This window comes from Anopheles stephensi, unplaced genomic scaffold (genome assembly GCF_013141755.1).
Source record: "Anopheles stephensi strain Indian unplaced genomic scaffold, UCI_ANSTEP_V1.0 ucontig204, whole genome shotgun sequence".
In the NCBI taxonomy this organism is placed as follows: domain Eukaryota; kingdom Metazoa; phylum Arthropoda; class Insecta; order Diptera; family Culicidae; genus Anopheles; species Anopheles stephensi.
Genome location: NW_023405130.1, coordinates 27,430 through 37,500, shown reverse-complemented (window position 1 = coordinate 37,500; position 10,071 = coordinate 27,430). Strand labels below are relative to the sequence as shown.

The 10,071-nt window shown below is 53.9% G+C and overlaps 2 non-coding genes across 2 annotated transcripts in view; both read right to left on the bottom strand.

Moving 5' to 3' along the window:
* Positions 1-19, bottom strand: part of LOC118515922 — a 4,266-nt gene extending 4,247 nt beyond the window's left edge. Inside the window, exon 1 of the ribosomal RNA XR_004907524.1 lies at positions 1-19. This exon is cut by the window's left edge and continues 4,247 nt beyond it. This is a non-coding gene — a ribosomal RNA (large subunit ribosomal RNA).
* A 472-nt stretch (positions 20-491) lies between these two features.
* On the bottom strand, positions 492-649 carry LOC118515921. Its single transcript, XR_004907523.1, has one exon. It is a non-coding gene; the product is annotated as a 5.8S ribosomal RNA (ribosomal RNA).
* Between the last annotated feature and the right edge of the window lie 9,422 nt (positions 650-10,071).

The window sequence follows — 10,071 nt, the reverse complement described above, 5'->3', positions numbered from 1 at the left end:
CACACATCACTTGAGGCCTACAGACTCCACTGTCACAATGATGCGACGGGAGAAGCGGTGATAAATCACCCCTGTCGTGCTAACCTCACTCACCCACACGGCGTGAGCACGTCTCGCGACTGCAACTGGATGCGAGGAAAGATACGAGCGCGTTGGGCCGCAAGTGTTACTCGACCCGAGCCAACCGGTGGAAGTCCCCGTGCAATTGGTGATAACCTTATATGCTGTGGTGGATACATCCGTTGGTTGATACTAGAGGTCGAACCGTGCGACTTGACGCGCGCTCGCTCTTCACCCATGCTCACATGTGTGTGTGTGTGTGTTTAGGTTTGTGTACCATACCTCGTATGTCTCTCTGTGTTAGCACTCTCACTTTCAGCGCCCACGGTCCCGACAAGGATGCGGATCCGAGCACGCCATGCTGCGACAGCCTACCCCCCTATGATGGGGTCAGGACGGTCAGTTTGGTTAGAGTGTTGAGATAACTTGGTAGGCACTCAAGGATGTGTGCATCGGTCGGGTTGAGTCGTCCGATGCGCCATATGCGTTCAACGTGTCGATGTTCATGTGTCCTGCAGTTCACATTCTGACGCGCATTTAGCTGCGGTCTTCATCGATCCATGAGCCGAGTGATCCCCTGCCTAGGGTTTAACGTACACACCGAACTAGTTGATGAATGGAACCGACGTCCATCCATCCATGATACACATACCAACACACAACTCTGGTTCCCTAGTACCACACTGCAGGCGCCCACGGCCCCGACGGTTGCGGAGCCGAGCACGCCAAAGTGCGACTGTCGATCACCCCGTTGTGACACGACAATCAGTCAGTGTATAAGGTACCCGGTACTACCAAAGTGTGCATCTTTACTGACCTTCGCCGAGGCAGTGGTATGTGTATCCCTTTGAAAGAGTTGCTTTCGCTCAACTCTACCAAGTGTGCTACACCATCTTGTGGTTGTAGCGTGCGCGTCAGCATGTGATGCCGACGATGCGTTTGGCAACCTCACTCTCGGACTTGTTTGATGGGTAATGATACGTCCATTATACACAAACCAACACACAACTCTGGTTCCCTCTGGTGTGCGTCTTTACTGACCTTCGCCGAGTCAGTGGTATGTGTATCCCTTTGAAAGAGTTGGTTTCGCTCAACTCTACCAAGTGTGCTACACCATCTTGTGGTTGTAGCGTGCGCGTCAGCATATTGTGCCGACGATGCGTTTGGCAACCTCACTCTCGGACTTGTTTGATGGGTAATGATATGTCCATTACACACATACCAACACACAACTCTGGTTCCCTAGTACCACACTGCAGGCGCCCACGGCCCCGACGGATGCGGAGCCGAGCACGCCAAAGTGCGACTGTCAATCACCCCTTTGTGACACGACAATCAGTCAGTGTATAAGGTACCCGGTACTGCCAAAGTGTGCGTCTTTACTGACCTGCGCCGAGTCAGTGGTATGTGTATCCCTTTGAAAGAGTTGCTTTCGCTCAACTCTACCAAGTGTGCTACACCATCTTGTGGTTGTAGCGTGCGCGTCAGCATGTGATGCCGACGATGCGTTTGGCAACCTCACTCTCGGACTTGTTTGATGGGTAATGATACGTCCATTATACACAAACCAACACACAACTCTGGTTCCCTCTGGTGTGCGTCTTTACTGACCTTCGCCGAGTCAGTGGTATGTGTATCCCTTTGAAAGAGTTGCTTTCGCTCAACTCTACCAAGTGTGCTACACCATCTTGTGGTTGTAGCGTGCGCGTCAGCATATTGTGCCGACGATGCGTTTGGCAACCTCACTCTCGGACTTGTTTGATGGGTAATGATATGTCCATTATACACAAACCAACACACAACTCTGGTTCCCTAGTACCACACTGCAGGCGCCCACGGCCCCGACGGTTGCGGAGCCGAGCACGCCAAAGTGCGACTGTCGATCACCCCTTTGTGACACGACAATCAGTCAGTGTATAAGGTACCCGGTACTGCCAAAGTGTGCGTCTTTACTGACCTGCGCCGAGTCAGTGGTATGTGTATCCCTTTGAAAGAGTTGCTTTCGCTCAACTCTACCAAGTGTGCTACACCATCTTGTGGTTGTAGCGTGCGCGTCAGCATATTGTGCCGACGATGCGTTTGGCAACCTCACTCTCGGACTTGTTTGATGGGTAATGATATGTCCATTACACACATACCAACACACAACTCTGGTTCCCTAGTACCACACTGCAGGCGCCCACGGCCCCGACGGATGCGGAGCCGAGCACGCCAAAGTGCGACTGTCGATCACCCCTTTGTGACACGACAATCAGTCAGTGTATAAGGTACCCGGTACTGCCAAAGTGTGCGTCTTTACTGACCTGCGCCGAGTCAGTGGTATGTGTATCCCTTTGAAAGAGTTGCTTTCGCTCAACTCTACCAAGTGTGCTACACCATCTTGTGGTTGTAGCGTGCGCGTCAGCATATTGTGCCGACGATGCGTTTGGCAACCTCACTCTCGGACTTGTTTGATGGGTAATGATATGTCCATTACACACATACCAACACACAACTCTGGTTCCCTAGTACCACACTGCAGGCGCCCACGGCCCCGACGGATGCGGAGCCGAGCACGCCAAAGTGCGACTGTCGATCACCCCTTTGTGACACGACAATCAGTCAGTGTATAAGGTACCCGGTACTGCCAAAGTGTGCGTCTTTACTGACCTGCGCCGAGTCAGTGGTATGTGTATCCCTTTGAAAGAGTTGCTTTCGCTCAACTCTACCAAGTGTGCTACACCATCTTGTGGTTGTAGCGTGCGCGTCAGCATGTGATGCCGACGATGCGTTTGGCAACCTCACTCTCGGACTTGTTTGATGGGTAATGATACGTCCATTATACACAAACCAACACACAACTCTGGTTCCCTCTGGTGTGCGTCTTTACTGACCTTCGCCGAGTCAGTGGTATGTGTATCCCTTTGAAAGAGTTGGTTTCGCTCAACTCTACCAAGTGTGCTACACCATCTTGTGGTTGTAGCGTGCGCGTCAGCATATTGTGCCGACGATGCGTTTGGCAACCTCACTCTCGGACTTGTTTGATGGGTAATGATATGTCCATTATACACAAACCAACACACAACTCTGGTTCCCTAGTACCACACTGCAGGCGCCCACGGCCCCGACGGTTGCGGAGCCGAGCACGCCAAAGTGCGACTGTCGATCACCCCTTTGTGACACGACAATCAGTCAGTGTATAAGGTACCCGGTACTGCCAAAGTGTGCGTCTTTACTGACCTGCGCCGAGTCAGTGGTATGTGTATCCCTTTGAAAGAGTTGCTTTCGCTCAACTCTACCAAGTGTGCTACACCATCTTGTGGTTGTAGCGTGCGCGTCAGCATGTGATGCCGACGATGCGTTTGGCAACCTCACTCTCGGACTTGTTTGATGGGTAATGATACGTCCATTATACACAAACCAACACACAACTCTGGTTCCCTCTGGTGTGCGTCTTTACTGACCTTCGCCGAGTCAGTGGTATGTGTATCCCTTTGAAAGAGTTGCTTTCGCTCAACTCTACCAAGTGTGCTACACCATCTTGTGGTTGTAGCGTGCGCGTCAGCATATTGTGCCGACGATGCGTTTGGCAACCTCACTCTCGGACTTGTTTGATGGGTAATGATATGTCCATTATACACAAACCAACACACAACTCTGGTTCCCTAGTACCACACTGCAGGCGCCCACGGCCCCGACGGTTGCGGAGCCGAGCACGCCAAAGTGCGACTGTCGATCACCCCTTTGTGACACGACAATCAGTCAGTGTATAAGGTACCCGGTACTGCCAAAGTGTGCGTCTTTACTGACCTGCGCCGAGTCAGTGGTATGTGTATCCCTTTGAAAGAGTTGCTTTCGCTCAACTCTACCAAGTGTGCTACACCATCTTGTGGTTGTAGCGTGCGCGTCAGCATGTGATGCCGACGATGCGTTTGGCAACCTCACTCTCGGACTTGTTTGATGGGTAATGATACGTCCATTATACACAAACCAACACACAACTCTGGTTCCCTCTGGTGTGCGTCTTTACTGACCTTCGCCGAGTCAGTGGTATGTGTATCCCTTTGAAAGAGTTGCTTTCGCTCAACTCTACCAAGTGTGCTACACCATCTTGTGGTTGTAGCGTGCGCGTCAGCATATTGTGCCGACGATGCGTTTGGCAACCTCACTCTCGGACTTGTTTGATGGGTAATGATATGTCCATTATACACAAACCAACACACAACTCTGGTTCCCTAGTACCACACTGCAGGCGCCCACGGCCCCGACGGTTGCGGAGCCGAGCACGCCAAAGTGCGACTGTCGATCACCCCTTTGTGACACGACAATCAGTCAGTGTATAAGGTACCCGGTACTGCCAAAGTGTGCGTCTTTACTGACCTGCGCCGAGTCAGTGGTATGTGTATCCCTTTGAAAGAGTTGCTTTCGCTCAACTCTACCAAGTGTGCTACACCATCTTGTGGTTGTAGCGTGCGCGTCAGCATATTGTGCCGACGATGCGTTTGGCAACCTCACTCTCGGACTTGTTTGATGGGTAATGATATGTCCATTATACACAAACCAACACACAACTCTGGTTCCCTAGTACCACACTGCAGGCGCCCACGGCCCCGACGGTTGCGGAGCCGAGCACGCCAAAGTGCGACTGTCGATCACCCCGTTGTGACACGACAATCAGTCAGTGTATAAGGTACCCGGTACTGCCAAAGTGTGCGTCTTTACTGACCTGCGCCGAGGCAGTGGTATGTGTATCCCTTTGAAAGAGTTGCTTTCGCTCAACTCTACCAAGTGTGCTACACCATCTTGTGGTTGTAGCGTGCGCGTCAGCATGTGATGCCGACGATGCGTTTGGCAACCTCACTCCCGGACTTGTTTGATCGGTAATGATCCTTCCGCAGGTTCACCTACGGAAACCTTGTTACGACTTTTACTTCCTCTAAATCATCAAGTTCGGTCAACTTCGGCCGTGCCAACTGCAGCTCACGAAGGAACCGCGGAAGGTATGCCTCCAGAGACCTCACTAAATAATCCATCGGTAGTAGCGACGGGCGGTGTGTACAAAGGGCAGGGACGTAATCAGCGCTAGCTAATGACTAGCACTTACTAGAAATTCCAGGTTCATGGGGACCGTTGCAGTCCCCAATCCCAACTAAATGAGCATTTGGGTGATTTCCCGTTCCTCTCGGAATGGGGGCGCCTATTGGCGAGAACACGCTGCTGCCCACATTGTAGCACGCGTGCAGCCCAGAACATCTAAGGGCATCACGGACCTGTTATCGCTCACTCTCACCTTGCTAAACACAAGTTGTCCCGCTAAGCAGGGCAAACTAGTGCGACGACCGCCCGCGAAGGCGCCGCCGCCCCGTAACGTCAGGTGCGCCCGGAGGCACACTGCTGACAGCGTTCTAGTTAGCTTGTTTGAGTCGCGTTCGTTATCGGAATTAACCAGACAAATCATTCCACGAACTAAGAACGGCCATGCACCACTACCCTTAAATTTGAGAAAGAGCTCTTAATCTGTCTTACCTCGATAAGTTCGGACCTGGTAAGTTTTCCCGTGTTGAGTCAAATTAAGCCGCAAGCTCCACTTCTTTTTTTTTTTTTTTTTTTTTTAAGCCACGTGTTTATTTATTATAGATCAATATTTTGTTGCGGTAACATATACCATTTACAATAAAACAGATACAAAACGCGCATGAACAAATATTGGTTGACAAATAATAAATAAACAAACTCCATTGCCGGCGGCCTTCCCGGCGAGGGCGTAGCCACCGGCGGCAATGGCGTTCCTCTCTACATAAAGTGAGGGCCCGCGCCCCGCCTAACTGTTCGACAACACTACATTTAATAAAAATGACGGACACGAACATAACTCCTAATCACAGACGAAGCGGGCGTGCCCGCAATTCGCCATTTCTTCGGTTCCCTGATGCTTACTCTAACATTAAATGCATGAACGCACATGCACACAGTTAAACAAGCAAAGACAGTCTCCCTATTACGATTGGACGGACATCCGCACAAAACGTAGACGACAAATGACGCTTATAACACAAATGGAGTACTCGCACGCTATTGGTCGGGTACGAACGTACGCACAAAGCGGAGAACGCAAAATGCCGATCGTACCCGAACCGAGCGCACGCGCGCTCTCTCTCGCCCGCCTGTGCGAGAACGAACGACCGCACAAAGCGGAGACGGCAAAATGCCGGTCTCGCCCGGTCGTTTCTCGCACGCTCTGTCACTGGCCGGTCGTTGCAGCCTAGACCGCTCCCACTAAGTGTTCATGGTAGCGATGGCGGCTTCGACGTCCGCCGACGTAAGAACACTATGGCGGTCCGCTCTCGTGGTTGGCCCATCGTCGGGCTTACTCCTCCTTTGGTTTCGACAGCGCATTCGGCCCGAACGCGATGGCGGCAATATACCGGCGCGTCATTGGGCGCGGTATCTTATTGCCGCTGGTTCCGCCTTTGCCGACGACGAAGAAAGTATCGGCCGATGGCGGATCTCGTTCGGGCCGAAACGGGCGTTGTCTCTCCGGCACTCCGCACTATCGTTTTGGTCCTCTGCAGCCGTGCGCTGCAATGCGGTGCGGTCCTCCACACCGGATGCAGCTAACCGCACTGCTGCAGGTGGCCGCCCGATGGCCAGGTTCTCCGCAACGGATGCAGCAGTTGCTGCGGTCGGGTCCGACGCAGTTCGCCGCCAAATGCCCCCTCTCCAGGCACCGGAAGCAACGGCGCTTTGCCGCTTCCAGCATGGGGGCCTCCTCCAGCTGGCAAGAAGCGTAGTCGATTAGCAAGCGCTTCTTGCTCAAGATGGCTTCTGCCTCGACACGCGGTAGCCGTACGCGAGCCCGTTTCGTCGCGTCGGCCCTCTCCCACATCCGCAACGAGGCCACCGTTGGCTCCCTCGTAAGTGCCGCCCTCAGTGCTTCCCGGATGGTGTCCGCTTCGGTGAGGTTGTCAACGTTCTTTAGAAGCACCTCCGCCATCTCGGTAAGGACCTTGGCAGACCCAAGCTCCCCCAGCGTAAATTGGATGCGGCGACACAACGCCTCGGCATCCACGTCACGTGCCAGCTCCATCCTGAGGTTACCTTTCGGGGTCCTCTTCCCGATGCGGATGTGCCTCTGATCCTCCTGCAGGGCCGGGCTCGTCCGGATGGGCCTGTAGATCTCCGCGAAGGAGACCCCCGGTGCCGGAACCACCAAGATCGCGTCTGGTCGTCGGCGTCGGGCCCGTCGGTTCGCCTGTGCAGGGCGTTGGCTCGGTGCGGCAGGTTTCGGCTGTTGCCGCTGCTGGGTTGCGGCTGAAGGCTGAGCCTTTTGCCGCTTCCCTGCCACCTGCCATCCGGATACCAGGGCGTCCCGGTACGTTTGTTCCTGCTGCCGACGGGTTTCCGGTGCCGGAGGGTCCCGCGGCTGCAGGGGTTGGGATCGCTGCCCATGCCCGTCTCTCGTCTGTGCCTCGCATTGCAATTCCCGCCGCAGCTGCTCCTGCATCTCCAGCAGGCGATGCTGGGCAGGACCCAGCGACTGGCGTGCTTCGGCTCTCTCACGTTGCTTGGTGCGCCTGATCGTCCTGTTGCTGGGCCCGGATTTTGACTTGGTTGTCGCTTGGCTTCCCAAGCGCACGCCAGTCACTGAGTCCTCCAGCTGCTCGATTGTTCGCACGCCCGTGCGATAAATATTCAGCTCGTGGCGGAGTCTCGCGTTCTCCGCCTCGCTCTTCTCCCACAACACGGTCATCTCTTCCAGCTTCTGCAAGAGCTTCTCGAAGCGACTCGTGAAGTCCTCTGCAGGCGGTGATGGTTCCGCTTCCCGTTCCACGGCTTCGATTTCTTCTTCCGACGGCGATGCGGCTGGCGCCAGCATCTCGGGAGATACCGATCTCCGTGGTGACGGTGTGGGGGCGGGGGCGGGGGCGGTCCTCTCTCGCGCTTCCGCATCCGCCTCTCCTAATGTCCCTGGCGTTCCCCTCGGGGCTGGCGTGGGTGCTCCCGGTGCGCTGCACAGCGACGACAGCGTTCCCGGCGACAGGAGCGTCACCACTACTCGCGGCGACATCTTCATCTTCTTCGGTCTGACGGTTACGGTGGCTTCCGCATCCACCGACCCGTCAGACCTACTCTCCTCCTCTTGCATTTCTACCGCTAACCGGTTTGTTGCTCTGCCCAGCAAACACTAGGCTTCTGCGCCTAGCCGGTATGCGGTCCGCATTCGCCTTAGTCGCGAAAGCTCAGTGCGGAGCTTTTGTGGTTTGTGTCCGCGATATGGCTTGTGCTAGTGCCCCATAGGTGGCGCTGGTGGCACTAAAGGGGAGAGCTCTCCCAGGACATCAACCGGAATGTCCGATCAGCTCTCCACTGTGCACTTGTCAAGTACACGCAACACGCCTCGCACGCACAAACCCACGCTGACACACACTGCCCTTCTAAGTACAGGTGCCCTTAGCACGTGTTTTGCACCGTTGTTTTTTCACCGTTTTGTGGTGCTGTTTTAACACTGAATGTTTATTTTTTCCGTTAACGGAATGATTTCACAGCACTCTTTGCTCCTGTAATGTTTTTTCACCCAACTGCGGGTGCGAGCTCCCTTTCCACCGCACCGAAAGGGAGCGCTTCGCACGCACGCACTCACCTCACCACACACGCAATATTCCGGTCACACGCGCCGAAGCGCGACGCAATGTTTGTGTGCCGTTTTAAACTAAATATTCACGGTTTTTCGCCGGGTCTTCACTCAGCTGGCGTACAAACTGGTCAACTACACACTTTGCACGCACGTTTCACTGCTTGGAAGATCGTTTTCACTCAAATAACTGCATTTTACCAGAAGCTCACGAAAGGCGTCCGCTCGCTTCGGTTGACAGCTCGCCTCTGCAAGCTCCACTTCTTGTGGTGCCCTTCCGTCAATTCCTTTAAGTTTCAACTTTGCAACCATACTTCCCCCGGAACCCGATTTTGGTTTCCCGGAAGCTACTGAGAGCACCGAATGTAGTAGCGTCTCCCAATTGCTGATTGGCATCGTTTACGGTTAGAACTAGGGCGGTATCTAATCGCCTTCGATCCTCTAACTTTCGTTCTTGATTAATGAAAGCATCCATGGCAAACGCTTTCGCTTCAGTTGGTCCTACGACGGTCTACGAATTTCACCTCTCGCGCCGTAATACCAATGCCCCCAACTACTTCTGTTAATCATTACCTCTGGGTCTATACAAAACCAACCAAAAGACTCAGACCGAGGTCATGTTCCATTATTCCATGCAAGATTATTCTCGGCCAACGCCAACCCTGGGCGGGTGTGGACGCTTTTGTACTAGCCTGCTTGAAGCACTCTAATTTGTTCAAGGTAAATGGGAGCTGCCCGGGCACCACGCACCGGCTCGGGACGTGCCCGACCGATCACGAGGTTGACGCCCAGGCACACCATTGTGAGTCGCAGCCGCGAGCTCGCGCACGAACGTATCCGGCGTGTGCCGGGCGCCCGCGGCGGTCGCGTGTCTGGACGGGGAATCAACTTCGAACGTTTTAACCGCAACAACTTTAATATACGCTAGTGGAGCTGGAATTACCGCGGCTGCTGGCACCAGACTTGCCCTCCACTTGATCCTTATTGAAGGATTTATGCTCAATTCATTCCAATTATGGACCATCGTTAGAGAGGTCCATATTGTTATTTCTCGTCACTACCTCCCCGTGCCGGGATTGGGTAATTTACGCGCCTGCTGCCTTCCTTGGATGTGGTAGCCATTTCTCAGGCTCCCTCTCCGGAATCGAACCCTGATTCCCCGTTACCCGTCGCAACCATGGTAGTCCTCTACACTACCATCAATAGTTGATAGGGCAGACATTTGCAAGATCTGTCGTCGGTCAAGCGACCATACGATCGGCATCCTTATCCAGACTTCAACTCAAGCCGCCCGGAGGCGATTGGTTTTACTAATAAGTGCACCAGTTCCACCGCCCGCAAGCGGACAGCGGTCCCGGCATGTTGCATGTATTAGCTCTGGCTTTTCCACAGTTATCCAA